The following is a 20,803-nucleotide window of genomic DNA, read 5'->3' on the forward strand; positions in this document are numbered from 1 at the left end:
ATCATCCTGGGAGAAATTCCCCGCCTCCGTGCTGCTTTACTTCAGCCTGGCCTAACATGTCCCTAGAGCCATTATGAGATAACAGTCGGGGTTTCTAGTCCTTTGGGGTCCTTTGTGTCCCCTACACGGCTCCCTGTAAATTTAAGTAGGAGGGTGAAAAATTCCAAATGCGACTTTCCCCTTCATTTATCCCAACTGCACGTGGACAGGCAGGTGGATTCGTTACCCTTGAGGCCAGCACACGGTGCATTTCGCCTCTCCCACATATATTCGCAACCACAAACATTTCCTTTTATTCGAAAATCTTTAATAATTAAACATTTTACAGAGCTACTGGAACAGATAAAATCTTGCCTATTAGTAGTAGAAAAGAACCTTGAAGAGTTGAGGTTTTAATCCCAACTGGTGTCTAAATATTTTTATGCTGTTGGGCATGTCACATCTTCCTGAGCCTCAGTTTTCTCACCTGTAAAAGGAGTTGGTTGGATAGTACAGTGGTCAAGCTTCCCCCTAATTGTTCTAGAAGTTTAGGATTTTCTGGAAATCTAACCTTTTCAAAATAAATGAATGTAAAGGGTGGGTGGACGTACAGTTGACCAACGACATGTGATAAAAGCAGATGTGTTTTTGGTAGGCCTCTGGTGTCTGCAGAGCATCTCTTCCCCAAGACGTGGCCACTAGTCTGCTAAAGGTGTATGCATCGTTGATGGCCTTGTTAAGTAAAAGGAGAGGATAGGAAGTCGCCTCACTGGGAAGGTCGGCTTTTGACACTTTAAGCTGATGGTCATCAGCAGACACGGAAGATATTTTCATTTATTTTGTGGTAGTCAGATCGCTTGTGTTTACCACCAGTTGTAAGTAAAACTTAAGATTGCTTTTAGGAGGAAGCTGGGACATTGCTGCTGAGCCCAGGGGTGGGGGAGTAGGAGGAGAAAGGATCATATTTCAATAATGCATTAAAGCTACTAAGCATGTTTATAGTAATTTATTTCTAAGGCACTTTCTGTATCTGTATGAATAAGGTAAATGTAAAAACATGAAGGCAAACCAAAACACAAAGATAAACGGAACAGCAAGGTTTGCAGGTATTTGGTGATATGAGGTATTGGATCACCAAGTCTAGCATATATAGTTTCTGGATTATTAACAGTAATAAGGCACTTTTTGAGCACTTAGTATGTTCAAGACACCATCTTAAACACTGAATTTCTATATCTCTGTAAGATAAGTCTTGTCGCATTTTATGGATGATGAAAAGGAAGCTCGAATGGTTAGGGAGCTTACACAAACCACATAATCAGTAAGAGGTGGAGTTAGGTTTGACCCCGTGTCTCTGGCTCCAAAGCCCAGGAAATTTCCACACGGTGTCCCTCCCTATTCAGGACCCATTAAGTCTCACCACCTACACAGGTGCCTTCCTTTGCTTCTTGCCTTTGAAAATTAATTTCATTGCAACATACATACATTACATATGTTAACATTTATCTGTGTAAGATAATCTATATAGTGCATATATATTTATGCATGTATGTTTATCCATTTGTTCTCACCATTTTTAGGTTGAAGGCAAGTGTAAAAATGAATATAACCAGATATATTTAGTGTTAGGCTGACAGGTTTTTTGTTTGACTTCTTTTGATATTCAGTAAATCTTGATTTAGCAGTCTCATTGTAGGGAAAGGGAGAAATGCAATAGATGTAAATGTATTTGTTAGCTGCTTTGGCACATTGTCTTGGGAAAAAATCATGATATGGTAAGTGAAAAAAGGAAGAGATTTATATACAAACCATCATACAAGCACACGTATACCTTGTTGTCTCCAAACTGTTGACAGTGGCTTCCTGAAGGAAGTGGATTCAGATGGTGAAGAAAAGAGGGTACTTTTACCCTTATAAAGTTATGTTTGGGCTTAAAAAGCTTTTTTTTTTTTTTTTTTTTTTGCAACAAGCATTTGTTATTTTATTATAGAAACTAAAAAGGAAACAAAAGGAATAGAATTGATTCACTTAATAAAAATCAAAAATAAGAAAAAAATTGAATGTGCCTAAACTCTGTAATGTTAGAGAAGTGAAATATGAGACTCAGGAGATCAAAGAGGAAGGTGGTATTCTGGGAATCGCATGTGTAGGAGCAAAGGGTGACCAGTCTTGGATGACTAAGTTTTACCTTTTCTAACAGTATCTATAGGGTGTTCTACAGCACCCCCAATTTTCCTCCCCAATAAGAATGCTTTGGTGCACACACCCCAATTTACCTGCTGGATAGGGTGATAAGAATTTCTTCCTGCTCTTGCTAGTGGTGGCTGTCTTTGGAAGCATAATTGTTCTTTATGTAGAAGGTAGGAGTAGGAGAAATAAATTTATCTGCTGTGTCATTTCCTGAAATTACGGCATTCTGGATGACTTCAGGTGTAATTATTTTTAGTAACATAATTTCAGGAGCAGGAAGTTGTCAAGTTAATCTAGTCTGATGCATATCTAAACATATATATGTATAGATACATATACATGTGCATATATGTACATAATCTTGTCTGATGTGTATATATACATACAGATGTATATATGCAAATCCCACAATTCTGTTTTATGTAATACTAATAAAAATCATTGCTTAGAATCCTTAAAAATTAATACATTTCCCTGCTCAGACTTAGAAATCCAGAATCAAATACATTCAGACTTTTCAGAATCAAGAAAACACATTCTTCCTTGTGTTTTGTACCCAAAGGAAAAGTGAATAAGGTTGGTTCATTATAAACGTAATAGGCAATAACGAGAAAAACATAATTGTAAAATTATTTTGCAGAAGAGATATTCTGACAATTTTAGGTGTCATCCAACGTTTCATTTAAGGTTCTAATTATGTTTTGGGCTGAGGGAAATCTCAGGCTTTTGATTTAGGAAACTTTGTTGCTCAGTAGGTTCTCTTTAAACCCAGAAATCAAGTGCAAAATCCTACCCTAGTTCAAAGCCAGTTTTGGTAAAACCTTTTCCTCCAAGCAAAATGAATGTGTCATTTCCCGGTGCACAGCATTTTGGATTCCTGGGAAATGCAGACGTACCCATCTGCTGTGAATTCTGTGTGGGGCAAAGAAAACACCCTTAATGTCTCCATCAGGAACATTCCATTTGGATATGATTCCTCCATGTTTAGTTACCCAACATTAGCTGTCTTTGGCCATTTATTCTACTTTACTGGCATTTTGGAGGGTGAGAATGCCTGTGTCAGCCTGATTTGTTGTCCTAAATCCTGAATGACATGTTATCCAGTACTTAGCCCTATTGTTGGGTGTCAGTAACTTTGCTTTGTAGCTGGTTTTCCTTCTCTGTATTTATAAGACACTTATTTACTGCTTTGTAAAATGGCATTGTTTAAATTAAGTTACTTGGCTGGGTAGCTTTTGGAAACTATCAGAGCCATTTGCTAAGATATTGATTTATTGGCGCGGAGCCCAATAGAAAACTAAACCAAACCCAAACAAATAAAAAATGTGGAACACCTAAACTTTGAACCTGTATATTAATATGTGTCTGCTATAGCTATTGCAACTCAGGTTGCTAGTTTGTGGCTCTAAATAGCATACACGCGCACACACACACACACACACACACACACACACACACACACACCCTGCTACCTCAGCACCAACAAAAAATACCCCAAATGTTGTGTATTAAAAGTAGCTTTCATCTGCTTTTGTCCACTGTGATGTGAATATGGCTGAGCCATAGATGTGCTGATGATTGTGTTGAAGAGATGTTAAGGTTTGGAAATGTGAATGACTGGCCTGTATTACCTTGTGGCCTGGTGGTCCTGCTGTATTTAGGAATGGGAGAGAATGGGGCAAAGATGGGAAGAAATCTAGGCTCTTACAAAAACCATATTCCAGAGATATAAGAGAGGATTGAGTAAAGGATGGCCGAGACATCTTTTTTGACATTTGTTCTGGCCTGTGTTTGAGTAGGGGAGACAAATTCAGGGAATGATGTGCAAGTAGAAAACAGGGAAGTCCAGCTTTGAATGACTCTGAGGAAATGTTTTGATGTGAGACCAAGAGTGGAACTTGGGGGAGAGGGAGATGGGACGTTATGAGTCAGCAGTGGCCGAGGGAGCTCTGGCGTGGATTTGTTGGGGATAAAAGGGGAATTGGAAAGAGGAACTGGTGTTGTCTCAACAAACTTGATTTGTGGTTAATTGTGCCTGGTGAAAGTGCGCGAGAAGCCTAGGCTAGTAGTAACTCCCCGCGTGGTTCTGTAGAGAGACCTGGGTGCCCCCCACCCCACTTTCCCCACGTGGCCACTGTGGGGTGAAGAGCGGAAATGGAGCAGTAGAGTCCAGGACTCCCAGAGGAACTCTGAGCCCCAGAACAGAGGAGGAGTGAGTCCCTATAAGCCATGTGGCGAATTCTTCTCTTATAACTGCTCTGGGCTTTTTTAGGCCCAAGGTTAAGGTAGAACACACTTGGCCCAAGGTAAATAAGGCCTTTCTCAACACAGCCAAGCCCCAAAGCCCCACACTAAACACTTAAAGCAGAACCATACAGAGCGACGTGGACACTATCTGACTTTTTAAAGAAGTGCACTGATGTGATGCACCATAGCCAAGCTTCTGTAGCTGTGTGGGGTGCCTTCTTTCTTCTATTTCAAAATGCTTTCTGTGGAATTGTGTTTAACTAATGAACAGGTAGACCCCACACTCACCTTTATGAGGGAGTTTGAATAAAAGAGTGTCAAAGGGGTAAAATGACACACTTTTAAATTTTATTTCCCATTAATGAGGTTCCCTGTGTTTTGAAGGTGTAATATCTCTAAGAGTATCTCAGGGCTTCCCTGGTGGCGCAGTGGTTGAGAGTCCGCCTGCCGATGCAGGGGACACAGGTTCGTGCCCCGGTCCGGGAGGATCCCGCAAGCCGCGGAGTGGCTGGGCCCGTGAGCCATGGCCGCTGAGCCTGCGCGTCCGGAGCCTGTGCTCCACAACAGGAGAGGCCACAACAGTGAGAGGCCCGCGTACCGCAAAAAACAAACAAACAAACAAAAAAACGTATCTCAGAGCTCTTGTAACTGGCCCTTTCACTTGTTCCTGCTGGTGAGCAGGAACAGCACAAGGATAGGCGGACTTCAGCTGAGCAACTCCAGGTGACCTTTCAGGAACTACAGGGTCAAGGGTGTCCCAGTTATCACTCAGATACCTTATATTTCAAATAATGCCTTTACAATATGTATTTTATTTATTTTATTTTTTCAAAAACTTATTTATTTTTTGGCTGCATTGGGTCTTCGTGGCTGCGCACGGGCTTTCTCTAGTTGCGGCGAGCAGGGCCTACTCTTCATTGTGGTGTGCGCGCTTCTCATTGCGGTGGCTTTTCTTCGTTGTGGCACGTGGGCTCTAGGTGTGCGGCTCAGTAGTTGTGGCACGTGGGCATCAGTAGTTGTGGCTCACGGGCTCTAGAGCACAGGCTCAGTAGTTGTGGCGCACGGGCTTAGTTGCTCCACAGCATGTGGGATCTTCCTGGACCAGGGCTCGAACCTGTGTTCCCTGCATTGGCAGGCAGATTCTTAACCACTGTGCCACCAAGGAAGTCCCAAACATATATTTTAAAAGTGATATATGCTCATTGGAGAAAAATCCAGTCAAGTCTAAGAAAAAATTAAAGTAACTCCTAATTTTACTTCTGAGAGATAACCCCTAGTAATATTTTGGTATTATTTTCATATCTTTTTCTAAAGTATATTTTGTATGAAGTACATAGATTTACAAATATAAACTCTTACAATACATACAGGTTTGTGTCTTGCTTTTTTTCACTTAATGCAGTGCACAGATTATGAGCATTTTCCCATATTCTATTAATTCTATTTAAGTTCTATTAATTAACTTCAGTTTTTCCATCCTGTGGATGTAAGTTTCTGTTTTTCTCTCATGTGGACATACCATAATTTATTTAACTGTTTCTATTACTGATTGCTCACTTTGTTTCAGTTTTGATCATTATGGTAAACATCCATACACTTAAATCCTTGCCTTCTAGAAAGACTATTCTTTTATTCTCAGTTAATGAGAGTGACTATTGATCTTCATCTTTACCAGCATTGAATATTTTCATTTTCAAAAATATTAGTATGGCATGTTTATTGAAGTATCTCGTTTCTTTAATGGGCGAGGTAATAAGTCTTTTTCTGAAAGAAACTGATAGCACTTGGTACCTCTCAATTTATCAGAGTCCTAACAGCATAAGAAACAAGATAATTTTAGATTACATATGCTGGAATGTGCTTAGGATATAAATGATTATTTTAGACTATAGTGTGCTTAAGGGATATGAAGAAAAGTCATTGACAGTAGCTACATGTCTATAGAAGAATGTATCCTAAACTTTGAGGTCTGTATTTTCATCTAGACTGTAAACTCGTAAAAGATATGTCTGAGAAAGAAACACCTATAAATTTCTGTTTAGAATGCCTTGTCTTATAGATAGACTGTATACTCTTTAAGCCTCTTAAGTTTCTCAGTGTCTTAATAGTGCCAGAATAGCTACATAATAATGCCAGTCTTTTGTTGAATAAGCATTTATCAGGCACCCATTATAAATATAGCATTATTTTACATATATAATATGTGTACTGGTGCTCTAACCCAGTGTTACAGTACCAATACCTGGAGTTGTATTTTTATTTCTCATTATAATTCTTATTTTTCCACAGTCTACTTTTCCTGTGTTCCTAGTAGTTTTAGATTTTGGACCCATAGTCCTATACTAATTGTATTTGCCCAAGTCCTTTTCTGAAAAGATTTGAAAAAAAAATTGAATGTGTGTCTGTGTGTATAGAACAAATATTCACATAACTAGGTTTAAAAATAAACCAAAAAACATTTTAATAGAATTTTAATTTCTTTTTTACTCATATATATTCTGTATAAATTGCTCCTCAAGTATAGCACACAATAATTTATAGAGGAAAATCTGAAACTTTAAGTAAATAACATAGCTTTCAATATGAATCTTTAAAAAAGTCTTTGTTTTATACTTCGAAAAGATAAGAAACGAAAAAGAAAAGCTGAGATTTTTCTGTGTTAAAAATCTTCTTGGCAAAGAAACAAAAATTGTGTCTATAATCATTAAAATCGTAAATAATTTGATAATAGAGACAGTTTTCAAATGACAAGAGGTGACTTGCTGTGGCTTCTGCTTTCACTGTGGCCTGTGCCCGTGCTGAGCAGGTTCCAGCCTTCCCTCTTTCTCTCCTTTTCTAACCCGGTACCTGTTCTATTACCTAGAAGGTGTTTGAAGACACCGTTGCAATGCTGGCATAGTTCTCAGGCTCCCACATGAAAATAATTGCACTTGTAGGGTTCTCAATCTGAGAAACTGCGTAATGTTGGAAAGCTAATAGGAATTGCATAAACATTTATTAGAGAAATAGATGTAGGATGGTAGCATCAATATACATTGGAAAATGAGTGGAACATGTATGTATGACACATTTATTCAGTGCTTTCAAAGACCACTGGCAGAAACTCCACAGCTCCCACAGGCTAGAACTGTTGCCCTGGAGGAAGCCAGTGGCCGGTGAGTCCATGCCCACTTCTGTGGCTCATGGCTGGAGGGGAGTGGGTAGGGAAGCTCTGGGTGGGCTTGTCTTTCGAGACCTGTTGCCGGCATTCCCCATTGAAAAGTAGAAAGAATTTTCCCCAATTTAGAAGTTATGCGCTTTGTAACACTGAGGTTGGCACTCTTGGTTCAGTAATCTGAGTACCATCCCTATTTGTAAGATTATTTCAGTGGGGAAATGGTTTCTAAGCTTCAGCAATTGAAGTACAATGAATATTGGAAACCCGGCCGTTCAGGAGTTTGGTTATTTTAAACAAACAATTTCATTGCCGTGTCTGGCTATTGATTTTGGTTTAGAGAGAGATGACTATGCACTGGTTCTATTTTTACAAAGTTTCTGTGGCCCCCTTAAATCCTTACATTGTTTTCCTCCTTGACAAATGAATGCAGAGTGTCAGCAGCAGCATATTCAATTAATTTTACTTCCTATTTTCAACACCTATTGGATTTTTTTTTTTTAGTTGCAGAAACAAGATATAAATATATTTTTGAAAACCTTTTTCTTCCATGCTGTACTATGAACTGTTACTTGTTCCTCACACTGGGCTTGTTTTATTTATTTATTTTTTTTAACATCTTTATTAGAGTATAATTGCTTTACAATTGTGTGTTAGTTTCTGCTTTATAACAAAGTGAATCAGCTATATATATACATATATCCCCTTATCTCCTCCTTCTTGCGTCTCCCTCCCACCCTCCCTATCCCACCCCTCTAGGTGGTCACAGAGCACCGAGCTGATCTCCCTGTGCTATGCGGCTGCTTCCCACTAGCTATCTATTTGACATTTGGTAGTATTAGGAAGTTTATTTGAGAGGTAGAAGGAAACGAGGTTCGGGGGCCTGCTTCAAATTTATACTATAAGCTCTTGGCACAATATTTAATCAAAAGCCTAAAACGAATAAATAGAAATCTGCTTCCATGATGGTTGATAAGGTCTAAGGACCTACATTACAAATTTTTTATTGACATTTAAATGTGTCTGCCACAAAGTGAAAGTGAAAACCCCCTTGGCTTTTATTACTAAAACCACATTTAGGGTTAAAGTCTATGCCACGCCCCTGCACTCCCACCCCACCCCCCATGGAAATAATTTGTTCTTTTTACCATCTTAGTAGGTGAAGGGAAATATATTAGAGTCGGCTTCGTCTCCTTTCTTTCACATTTATTATGTTACAGATATAATTAAACTGTTCCTAAGGGGGCTATATTTTTAAAATTTTTTAATATTTATTTACTTGGTGGTGCCAGGTCTTAGTTGCGGCACAAGCACGCGGGATCTTCGTTGCAGCCTGCGGCATCTTTTTAGTTGCAGCACGCGAGCTCTTGGTTGGGACATGCGGGATCTAGTTCCCTGACCAGGGATGGAACCCGGGCCCCCTGCATTGGGAGCGCAGAGTCTTAACCACTGGACCACCAGGGAAGTCCCAGGGGGCTATATTTTATTTTTTTATTTTTTTCTTAAAGTTACCATTTATTAATAGCTTACCATGTACCAGCCCTATTAACCTGTCACATGCATTGTTTTCATCTATTCCTTGCAGCAATCCTAAAAGTTTAGTGAGAATGAGATTTACAGATTTATAAATGTAAAACCTAAGAGGTGAAGAGGTTAGAAACCTGGCCAAAGCCATATGGCTAGTAATTGCTTCAAAACTGATCTTTCAGCCTCTAGTGCTCACCCTCTTAGTTAGGACATGACACCCTTTCTAAGCACAATCAATCCTCTTAATTGCCCAGTGAAATAGGCTAGGCTTGTGCCCCTGTTCCCAGGTGCGGACAGTGACCTGAGTGGTAACATAACTTGCCCAAAGACACCTGGTTATTTTTTTATTTTTATTTTTTCACACACACACACACACACACACACACACACACACACACACACACACACACTGTATTTTATTTTTACAAGAGATAAATAGACTGACACCAAGCATTGTAAATGGATGACCACAACAAAAGCAACAATGATTGCAATTACCAAACAGGAAACACACTCATACTATGTCATAATATTGACATTCAGTCCAGTAATCCTCCACTGTAACAGCTCCTTTACTTTGCAGTGAAAATTGATTTGTATATTTTTTGCCTCTGAGTCCTTGTGGGATTTTTTTTTTTTTTATTCAAACAGAAAGTCACAAAAATTATAATCATCCTCATCAGTTCACTCAGTCCCAGGGGGCTCTATTTTAAATGAATAGTTATTTCTTGCCGTGGATACTTAATTATCATTCTAGTCCATAATCCAACAATGTGTTCTCTAATAAGCCTGTGCACCCATCCCACCTCCCAACTAGGCTGTGGTCGTGGAAATGGATATGGATGTAAATTCATGAGCCGTGATGGATAAAATGCTAGCTGGGTTCCGGGGTTCAAGGGTGGTGCCAGGGATTACGAAAACACTTGGGAAGAATGCTTTTGGAGTGATTGCAAAATAAGGCCCAGCATTGTAATGAAATATCATACCCTGGAATGAGATCACAGCCACCACCACCACCACCGAATGTTGCTATGTTGCTTTTGAGTTAGAAAAATGCTTTTTCATACATTATTTCATTTAAGCCCTAGAACCCCTCTGAGAGTTAATTGACTCTGGTTTGTGTTTTTAATCTCCATTTTACAATGAGGAAAGGGAGGCTCACAGAGGCGGTGCTTTGTCAAAGCCAGGAGAGCAACTGAGACTTCTCTCTGCACTTCCTAAAATTAATGTCTGTCACCTTAAGCTTTAGTAAAATCTTATGTGTATTTTGCCATCAGGTATTTGTCAAAAATAGCCAATATTTATTGAGAGCTTACAAGAGTAAAGGGCAGTATGCTAAGTACTGGATTCCTCCCTCAACGAGTTTATAATCTAGTTGGGCAAACAGGAAATATCTATAAAAAGAGTAATAAAATTACCCCTATGTCATGCAACAGCTCAGGTGTGGGAGTAATCTTCAGAGGTAGAGGAAGGAGTTAGGAAAATACTGCAAGTTTATTCTATTTCCAGATGTTATAAAAAATTGCCTTAGATTCAGTTCATAAAGTACTGTCTAAAATGATTCCATCACAGGATATCAGTATTTGCAATTAGTGTTCCACTAAAGTAGAAGGTCAGATGTTAGGGAATCCTTAGTAGAGGTTGCAGTGGCAGAACCCTGCCAGTCCGTTTTCCACACTGAAGCTATAATGATCTTTGTAAAATACAAATGTGGCCCTTCTACTCTCCCGTTCAGTTCTCTTTGGAGGCTCCCCATTATGCTCAAAACACATAATACGCACAAGTTCTTACATATCAGGCACTGTGCTAAGAGCTCAACACACATTATCCTTTTTCATCCTCACGGCTACCCTAACGGAAAAATATTATGATGTTCCTTATTTTGTATATGAGGAAGAGTAAGACTTAGAGAAATTAAAAGCTTTCCCAAGGCCACAGAACTCGACAGTGGCCGAGCTAGGATCCCAATCTCGGCCAGTCTCTCACTCCTGACTCAGGAACCCCTTGGCATTGTGCAGAAGGCCTTTCTTGATCAGCACCTTCCATGGTCCTCCTTTGTGGGTTACGCTTACTCATCTGCTAAGGCTCCCCTTAAGGCCCCACCCCAGAGACTCCTGTGTCACCCGTGCTTGCACCTATTTTAACATTGGGCACGGCAGGTCATGGTTGTGGAGAGACCCTGCCTCTCTCTCTCCACTGGATTTGATAGCAGGGACTACGTCTTTACGCCATTTGAATTATTGATCACCAAGCATGCATCCCATCTAATGGTTGGTGTTAAATTCATGTTTGTGGGATTAAAAAAGAAAGCATGTCTTTATCTTCACTATAACTCTCTGATGTAGTATTTTGTATTCTACCCAGTCATCCCTCAGCTTGATACTTGAGGGCATCTGTAATCTATTGCTGTTTGCTAGCCTCGTTTGCCCTTCAGCCCCAGTATTAACCTTGTAAGGATCTCCTGCTGTCTTTTCTTTCCCGCATCCTGGAGTACTTTTTCCATCCTTTGTCTAAGGCAAATCATACACATCTTTCAAGGTTCAAGTTGAGTCCCTCATTCTCTTGACAACTCCCATCTGGAGTTGGGACTCTCTACTCTGAACTCCAGAAGCACCCCTGTCATCAGTAACATTTTTGGTTAATTATGCAGTGTTCTGTGACTTCTCTTGTATTATTCCTCTGACTTGTCATTTAAATCTTCCTTGTGTTTTGGGCTCACCTTGTCAACTATAAAGTCTTCGAGGCCCAAGACCTCTTTGTCTAGTAAGTGGCACAGTGGGTTGACAGGCAGTACCTGCTAAGAGCACAGACTGTCTGGATTTGAATCCCAGCTCTGCTGCATATTCCCTGTGTGACGTTGGGATAATTATTTACCTTCTTTGTGCCTCAGTTTCCTCATCTGTAAAGTGAGGAAAGTAATCATGTTTCCCCCAGAGAACTGTTGTGAGGAATAATGAGTTAGTACATTTTAAGCCCATAGCAAGTGTTATTTAAGTGTTGTGGTGGTGTAGTTAGTAATAATAGTGAGAATAATATAGCCCACTGAAAACTCTTATTAAAATACAAAAATGTTGTCCAAGGGGGACAACCACAGGCTGTGAATTAACCACTGTATGGATCAGTTTGTCACCTAGCAGACAGGTTTTGCTGTGAGCCTGGGAAAGGTCCATCAGGAATGACAAGGACAGCAGGTTCTGGGTTCTGGGAAGAGTTTCAGTCCAAGTGGAATGCTGTCGCTAGCAGCTGTGGGGAGCCTGTGGGTGTAGCACTGAGTGCCTGCAGGGCTCAAACTAGACTCCGGAGAATCGGGGCTGACAAAACTAGAGCTAGTTTGATTCTTGAACAGTCTGATGTAGCCATAAAGGAGCCACGTCAAAATGCTGCAAAAGGAAGAGGAAGGTTCCAAAATAGTCATTCACCTTTGCACACCTTAATGCCCTTGTAGCATGTGTAACTGTTGTAAAATCAACCTTATATTTCTTTTTCATGACATTGGCTCAATGTGTAGCAGATGCTAAAGCAATCCTTATTGAGAAAAGATGTGTTGGAATTGAAATTGAGTGCTGTGCTTCTGAGGAAAGCTCTATTTTGGAAAATGCTGGGGGTTGAACTGAATGTTCACAGTACAGTATGTAAATACCAGGATGCAAAGGCTCATTTAGAGGAGCTTCTGTATGTCTATGTTGGGAATACGTTGCAGCAGTGATTAGAGTTCTGCTCTGGGATTCACATTGCTCAGAAGCATAGAGAGTGGTCAGTAAGAGTTGACAGGGTAGAGCTATAGCTCTGAGGGTTCAGGAAGTAGATTTCCCCATTTTGCAGCTTCAGTCCTAGTCTCTGGGCAACATCGTGTTGATAGCTGTGGTGCCAGGAGGAATGTCCCTTCTGTGTAATCCAGGGATTGTTTCCTCTCCATCACTGGTAGTTATGTCACTGATACATTAGAGCACACATTATCATAGCGTTGGCAGATCTGACCTTTGGCAATTATTATTCCAAGGAATATATTCAGGTTTAAGATTTTCTTTCTTCAAAAGTTGAATCCATCTCTATACTCATGTATTTGTGGATAACTCAGTGTAATTTTGAGCAGCTTTAATTTAAATATTTAATGAAGAAAGCTATCAATTTTAACAAGAATGATTTCATCACCCCTCATCAATAATTCAGAAATAGCTGCTATTTTTTAATGACTCAGTGTAGGTACCAGTAGAATGAATGCCCTTCCAGGTTTTAAAAGGCTGTGTTATGTATGTTCACAGTAATGATGTTGATTGCTATCATTAGAGAGTGCCAAGTGAGAAAGCTTTTCTAAAAAACAAACAAAAGCCCTTCTTATCCAAGTAGGATTAACTGCAAACCTGTAATATAGATTTTTCTAGAGAAATTCATAGATTTATTTCTGTTTATAATTTGAAATGTCTTCTCTCTTTTTTAAAGTTTCTTTAAAAAAATCTTTAAGATTCAGAAGTTTAAAGCAAAATATTAGCTTAATGGGTTCATGTTGGTGGACTATTAAATAAAAAAAGTCTCCCCTAGATTTGTAAACAGGTTAAGTACTTCATACAGCATGTAAATATTCTAACTTCTCCTTATACTTACTCTATCAATCCTTATGGCAAATTAAATGTAATCTAAGTCATCCAAAGCATGCCCTGCTTTGGGACATATTTTAATTTTATTAAAATGCAGAGGTTTTGGGGGGGTTCATTTGTTTCTTTTTTGTCCCTGATACTTTGATTACGTAGATGACTGTAGTTATACTTTATTTTGTTTCTCTGTTCACAATGTGATTATTTCAGTTCCTTTTCATCAGTATCTAAATATGACCTGAAAATATTGAGTCTAAACACTAATGTCCAGAGTTGAAACTAAAAGTTTTTGTTTGTATTTTTAGATTTGAAATTCATATAGAAGTTATTGAATGTGACATTCATATAAAAGGTACTGAATGCCATATTACAGGAACATTTTCTTCACTACTTTGCATTTGTTGATATTTTGACAACTACTTAACATCTGGACTCATGTTAACAAGAGAAACTTTGCATAACCTATGATAATTAAAAATCATTTGAATCAGATGGAGAGGAATGAGTGGTTTAGGGGAAGTCACTCATCAAGGTTTAAATCAACCTCCTAATGTAATATATTTTGCAGCTTTGAATGAGCATTTGGGGGTTGATTCAGTTCTTCATCATCACTTGAACAATTCGGGAATTATGCTTTTTAAAGGTAACTTTGTGTCCTTCTCTGACCTACTTGTTATAGAAGCAGCAGTTGACTTATGGAGGATAATTAAATAAAAGCCACCTGACAAGAATTCATGCAGTCAGCATTCCTTCTGTACAATTCTGAAAACTATTTTTAGTCTGTGAGAGAAAGATACTAGCAGCTGCTTTTGATTATCTTGTACCAAGACAAAGCCCATGTGACTGCATATTTCTTTTTTAGCTTTGATTTTTATTTTTTAGGTGAGTTATGCATGTACAAAGCTTTTTTAAAAAAAATTAGCAAGTTTACAAGACTTGTTTCTTTTTTTCTTTTAAATCAGACTTCTGCGACATCCCTCCTCATTTTCCCTCCCAGAGGCAACTACATTCTCTGTCTTTAAGGTGATTATTTTGATATCCACCAGTGCATTTTGAAATAAAAAGCTTGTATTCTTAATTCATGATTTTTAAATGTAGGCATTATCTGTTGTCTTCCCACTATGGAAGATACAGAGTTACTCTCCATGCTGTCCCGGCTCTCTGTGCCCATTCAGCCTTCTCATTTCCCTATCTTCCCCATATAGTTACGTGGCAATTTTGGTTAGTTCAGTAGCCCTTCCTTACATTAGTATGACTATGTGATCGAAGCTGAGACATGTAGTAAACTACGATTATTTTTCTTTTCTTGTGCAACTTTTTGTTTTCTTGTAGTGTTTTGTTTACCTTTCTCTAAACTTACCAGTAATTCATCCCTAAACTCTTCACCAGTGGTCTAAATTTCCTCTTAGGACATTCAGATCTATTGGTATTCTGCCGGTGTCACTTTGCTGACAAAGCCTCTCCTGGAGCCTGCACACCTGACCCAGCTACACTGGCCGCCTTTTGTGTCATCCTGGGATCTCCAGTCACCAGCATGCCGTATTCCCTTTGCCTCTCTCCTATGTTAGTTCTCTTATTTTCTAAATTCCATGTCTTACTCTCTCTTGTTTTATTCCCTTGTTTTGGCAGTGCACAACCTGAGAAAGGGTATATGAGAGGTACATTTTTTTTTGGAGAAATTGCATATGTGAAATGTCTTTCTTTTACCTATAAACTTGAATGATAATTGGGTTGAGTACAGCTTCCAGTGTTGTTGTTGAGATATCTGAAGCCATTCTGGTCCCTGATCCTTAGTATGTGACACATTTTATTCTCTGAAAGTTTGTAGGGTCGTCTCTTTGTCCTAATGTTCTGAAAGCTTGATGATGTACTTTGGCTTGGATGTATTTTATCCACCGTGTTAAGTACTCCGTGGTCATTTCAGACAACTCATATATCTTTCAGTTCTGAGAAATTTTCTTGAATTAAAAAGATTCCTAACTCTCAATTTTCTCTATTTTTCTCTTGGAGTTCCTGTTTTTTAGGTACTTGACTTTCTGGGTGATCCTATATTTGTCTTGTCTTTTCTCTGCTAGTTTCATCTCTTTTCTTTTTCGCTTCATATTTTTTCTTTTTTTGTTGTTGAAAAATAATATAGTTCACTGACTTTTTATAACGTGAATACTTCCATTTAATAAAGATCCAGATAAAAACAAAAACAAAAAACCCCCAAACCCCCAAATTATCAGGACCCCAGAACTCCTTCTAGCTACTACCTTACCCAAGGGTAATTACTATCTTGAATTTTTTAAATTAATCTTTTTTATTCTGAGATAATTATAGAGTCACATACAGTTATAAGAAATAATACAGATATAGACCATTTATCCAGTACCCACTTTCCCCCAGTGGTAACATCTTGCAAAACTTTAGTATAATAGCACAGCTAGGATACTGACGTTGATACAGTCAAGATACAGAACATTTTTATCACCACCAGATCCCTCACGTTGCCCTTTTGTAGCCGCCGCCTCTTTCCTCCCACCTCTACTCGCTACTGAACCCCTGACAATCACTTATATGTTCTCCATTTCAATAATTTTGTCAGTCTGAGAATGATATATGAATGGAATCATACAGTGGATAATCTTTTGAGATTGGCTTTTTTCACTCTTCATAATTCTCTGGAGATTCAATCAGGTTATTGTATGTGTCAATCATTTATTCCTTTTTATTTTATTGTTTTATTTTATTTTTTTATTTTATTTTTTTTTTGGCGGTACGCAGGCCTCTCTCACTGCTATGGCCTCTCCCGTTGCGGAGCACAGGCTCCGGACGCGCAGGCTCAGTGGCCATGGCTCACGGGCCCAGCCACTCCGCGGCCCGTGGCATCCTCCCAGACCGGGGCACGAACCCGTGTCCCCTGCATCGGCAGGCGGACTCTCAACCACTGCGCCACCAGGGAAGCCCTATTCTTTTTTATTGCTGAACAATTTCCCATGGTATGGAGGTACCAGTTTGTTTAACCATTCATCCATGAAGGACATCTGAGTTACTTCCAGTTTTGGGCTATTATTGATAAAGATGCTGTAAACATTTGTGTACAGGTTTTTGTGTGAAAATAAGTTTTCAGTTCTCTGTGATAACTGCCCAGAAGTGCAGTTGCTGGGTCACGTGGTAGTCACGTTGTTTGGATTTATAAGAAACTGCCGAACTGCTTTGCAGAGTTGCTGTACCATTTTACATCCCCAGCAGCAGTGTATGAGGGATTTAGTTTCTCTTTATCCTTGTCAGAAGTCGGTGGTGTTCCTATTTTTATTTTAGCTAGTCTTATAGGTGTATAGTGATGTATCATGTTTTTAATTTACATTTTCCTAACGGTTAATGACAATGAACATCTTTTCGTGTGTTTATTTGCATCTGTATATCCTGTATGTTCTCTTTGGTGAAATGTCTCTTCATGTCTTGTCTGTTTTCTAATTGGATTGTTTGGTATATTTTCTGTTGAGTTTTGAGAATTCTTTACATATTCTAGATACTAGCCCTTTGTTGAATATGTGGCTTGCAAATATTTTCTCCCAGTTCATAGCTTGTTTTTCATTCTTTTAATAGAGCCTTTCACAGAGCAAAAGTTTTAAATTTTGATAAAGTCTGATTTTCATTTTTTCCTTTTTTGAGTCATGCTTTTGGTGTTAAGTCTAAGAATCGTTTGCCTAGCACTAGAACCCGAAGATTTTCTCCTAGGTTTTTTTTTCCTAAAAGTTTTACAGTTTTACATTTAAATCCATGAATCCATTTTGAGTGAGTATTCATATAAAGTATGAGACTTAGGTTGACATTCATTTTTTGCCTATTGATGACTAATTGCACCAGCTCTATTTGTTGAAAAGTTTTTTATCTTTCTCCCATCAAATTGTTTTTGCATCTTTGTCAAATATCACTTGGACATATTTTTGTGGATTTATTCCTGGGCTCTATGTTCTGTTCCATTGATCTATGTGTCTGTTCTTCCACCAGTACCACATAGTGGTGATTAGTATGTGGCTAAGTAATAAATCTTCTTTTTCAAAATTGCTTTAGCTATTCTAGTTCCCTTTCCTTTTCAGATAAATTTTAGAGTAATCTCACCTATATCCACAAAAAAATCTTGTTGGGATTTTGATAGGGACTGTGTTAAAACTGTATATAAATTTGAGGATAATTGAAGTCTTTACTGTGTTGAGTGTTCCACCCCATGAACATGGTATGGTTCTCCATTTATTTAAATTTTTAGTTTCTTTTATCAGCATTTTGTAGTTTTCAGCATACAGTCCTGTACATGTTTTGTTAATTTATACTGAAATATTTCTTCTTTCTAGAAGCTTTTGTAGCTTTTTTTGGGATTTCCTACATAGACAGTCATGCCAACTGCAAATAGAGACAGTTTATTCCTTTTTGATCTGTATGCCTTTTGTTTCCTTTTCTTTTCTTATTGCACTGGCTAGAACTTCCAACACAAAGTTGCATAAGAATGATGAAACCAGACAGTCTTCCCTTCCTCCCTATCTTAGAGAGAAAGCATTCAGTCTTTCACATTAAGTGTAATGTTACCTGTGGGTTTTTTTTTTTTTTTTTTGCGGTATGTGGGCCTCTCACTGTTGTGGCCTCTCCCGTTGTGGAGCACAGGCTCCGGACGTGCAGGCTCAGCGGCCATGGCTCATGGGCCTAGCCACTCCGTGCCATGTGGGATCTTCCCGGACTGGGGCACGAACCCATATCCCCTGCATTGGCAGGCGGACTCTCAACCACTGTGCCACCAGGGAAGCCCCTCTGTGGGTTTTTGTAGGCGATCTTTATCAAGTTAAGGAGGATCCCCTTTATTCCTGTTTTTCTGAGACTTTTCCTGAATGAGTGTTTAATTTTGTCAAATGCTTTTTTCTGCATCAATTAATAGGATCGTGATACTTTTTTTTCTTTACCTTGTTTATATGGTGGATTACATTGATTGATTTTCAAATATTGCACCAGCCTTGCATCCTTGGAATAAATCCCACATGGTCATATGCACAATTCTTTCTACATATTGCTAAATTTTCTTTTCTAACATTTAGTTAAAGATTTTTGTGTCTGTGTTTATAGGGATATTGGTCCATAGTTTTCTGGGTTTTGGACGTTTTTTTTGGATACAGGAGTCTCACTTGATAATTCTTTTCTTTTGGCATTTAAAAAATATTGTATTCCTTCTGGTGTCCATGGTTTCTGATAAAAAATCTGCTATCATTTGAATAGTTTTTCCCCTGTTGGTAAGTTGTGATTCCTGTCTCTGCCGTCAAGATTTTTTCTTTGTCTTTGGTTTTAATAGTTTGACTATGATGTGTCTTGGTGTGGGTTTCTCTTGTTTAGAATTCATTCAGCTTCTTGAATCTGTAGGTTTATGTCTTCTGCCAATTTGAGAAGTTTTCAGCCTTTATTCCTTTGAGTAATTCAGTACTGCCCTTTTCCTCTTCTCCTTCAAGGACTCTGATGACATGAATGTTCAATCTTTTGTTATAGTCCCACAGGTTCTTGAGGCTCTGTTAATTTTTTTCAGTCTATTTTCTTTCTGTTGTTCAGATTGTATGACTTCTATTATTCTTTCAGCTCACTGATTCTTCCCTCTCTCTCCTCCATTCTGCTGTTGAGTGCATGCATTGAGTTTTTCATATTTTGGTTATTGTATTTTACAGTTCTAAAACTTCCATTTTGTTTTTCTTTATATATTATATTTCTTTGTTGAGACTTTCTATTTCTGTGCCTCAACTTTCTATTTTTTTCATTTGTTTCAAGCATGTTTGTAATTGCTTGTTGAAGCATTTTTGGTAGCCGTTTAAAAATCCTTGTTACCTTATTCTAACGTTTGTCTCATTTTGGTGTTGGCATCTTCTGTCTTTCTTCACTCAGTTTGAGGTCTTCCTGATTCTTGGTATGATGGTTTTTTAAATTGAAACCTGGACACTTTGGGTTTTATGTTGTGAGACTCTGGATCTTACTTAAGCCTTCTGTTTTAGCTGGATTTTTTTCTGACACTGCTCTGGCAAGGGAATGGGAGACGCTGCCTCATTACTTCCAGATGGAGGTAGAAGTCCAGGTTCCCCACTCAGTCTGTGCTGACGCCTGCAGTAGAGATGGGTGTTCTGGCTCATGATTAGGTGTCCACTGATACCTCCCTGGCTGGGAGGGGTAGGAGTGCCTTTTTACTGCTCCCCACATGGCCTCCCGTGGATACCACAGTGGAGGTAGGGGGAGTAATCTTGTTACTGCTGGGTGGTAGTGAAAGTTCTGACTCTTCACTGGGCCTCCTCTGATACCACCTCAGTGGGGAAAGGGTGCCTTGTTAATCTGACAGGTGGGGTGGAAGTCCAGATTCCCCATTTGGCCTCCACTGACACTGCTGTGGGCATGTGGCCTCATTACCACCTAGCAGTGATGAAAGTCTCAGCTCCATACTTGACCTTCTCTGACACCAACTCAGCTGAAGGGTTGGGGTGCTCTGTTATAGCTGGTGAAGGTGGAAGTCTAGGTTCCCCATTTGGCCTTTGCTAGTAGAGGTGGGAGTAGGACACGCTTTTCTTTCTCTGTGTTACTTAACTGGAGTAGAGCAATTATCTATAGCTTTCTGGTTTTCTAGGCTGCCCTTTCCTGGTTCTTTGGCTGGAGAGGCCCAGTTTTTTTTTTTTTTTTGGTCCATCCTCATTAATGTTTCTGAGTTCTTTAGCCCCACTCATCGTTGTGTTGTTCTTTGGGTATCAAGGCCCCCAGCAGGTCTGCCTTTTTCTGCCTACGTTTTAGAGTCTTCTATGTTTGTTTTATATATAATGTCCAAGATTTTTAGTTGTACTTAGCAGGAGCAGTAAGGAAAAGTATGTCTACTTCATCTTCTCAGAAGCAGAAGTCTACCTGGCTTATAATAGCATAAATTAGTTTTGCCAACTTTTGAACTCTGTATCAGTGGAATCATGTAGTATATGTTCTTTCGGTTTTTGCTTCTCTCATTCCACATTATGTTTGTGAGATTTATTCTTGTCATGGCACATGTTTGTAGTTTTTTCATTTTTATTGCTATATGGCATTTCAGTGTATGGCTATAACACAACTCATGTATTCTGCTGTGGACAGG

At 38.9% G+C, this 20,803-nt stretch overlaps 2 protein-coding genes across 4 annotated transcripts in view; both read left to right on the top strand.

Moving 5' to 3' along the window:
- The window catches only part of PMS1 (PMS1 homolog 1, mismatch repair system component), a 596,068-nt gene that overhangs the window by 535,816 nt on the left and 39,449 nt on the right, over positions 1-20,803 (top strand). The gene's annotated exons all lie outside the window — the stretch shown is intronic.
- MFSD6 (major facilitator superfamily domain containing 6) overlaps positions 1-20,803 on the top strand; it is a 74,013-nt gene that overhangs the window by 746 nt on the left and 52,464 nt on the right. The window lies entirely within an intron of this gene.

This window comes from Orcinus orca, chromosome 7 (genome assembly GCF_937001465.1).
Source record: "Orcinus orca chromosome 7, mOrcOrc1.1, whole genome shotgun sequence".
NCBI classification, from domain to species: Eukaryota; Metazoa; Chordata; class Mammalia; order Artiodactyla; family Delphinidae; genus Orcinus; species Orcinus orca.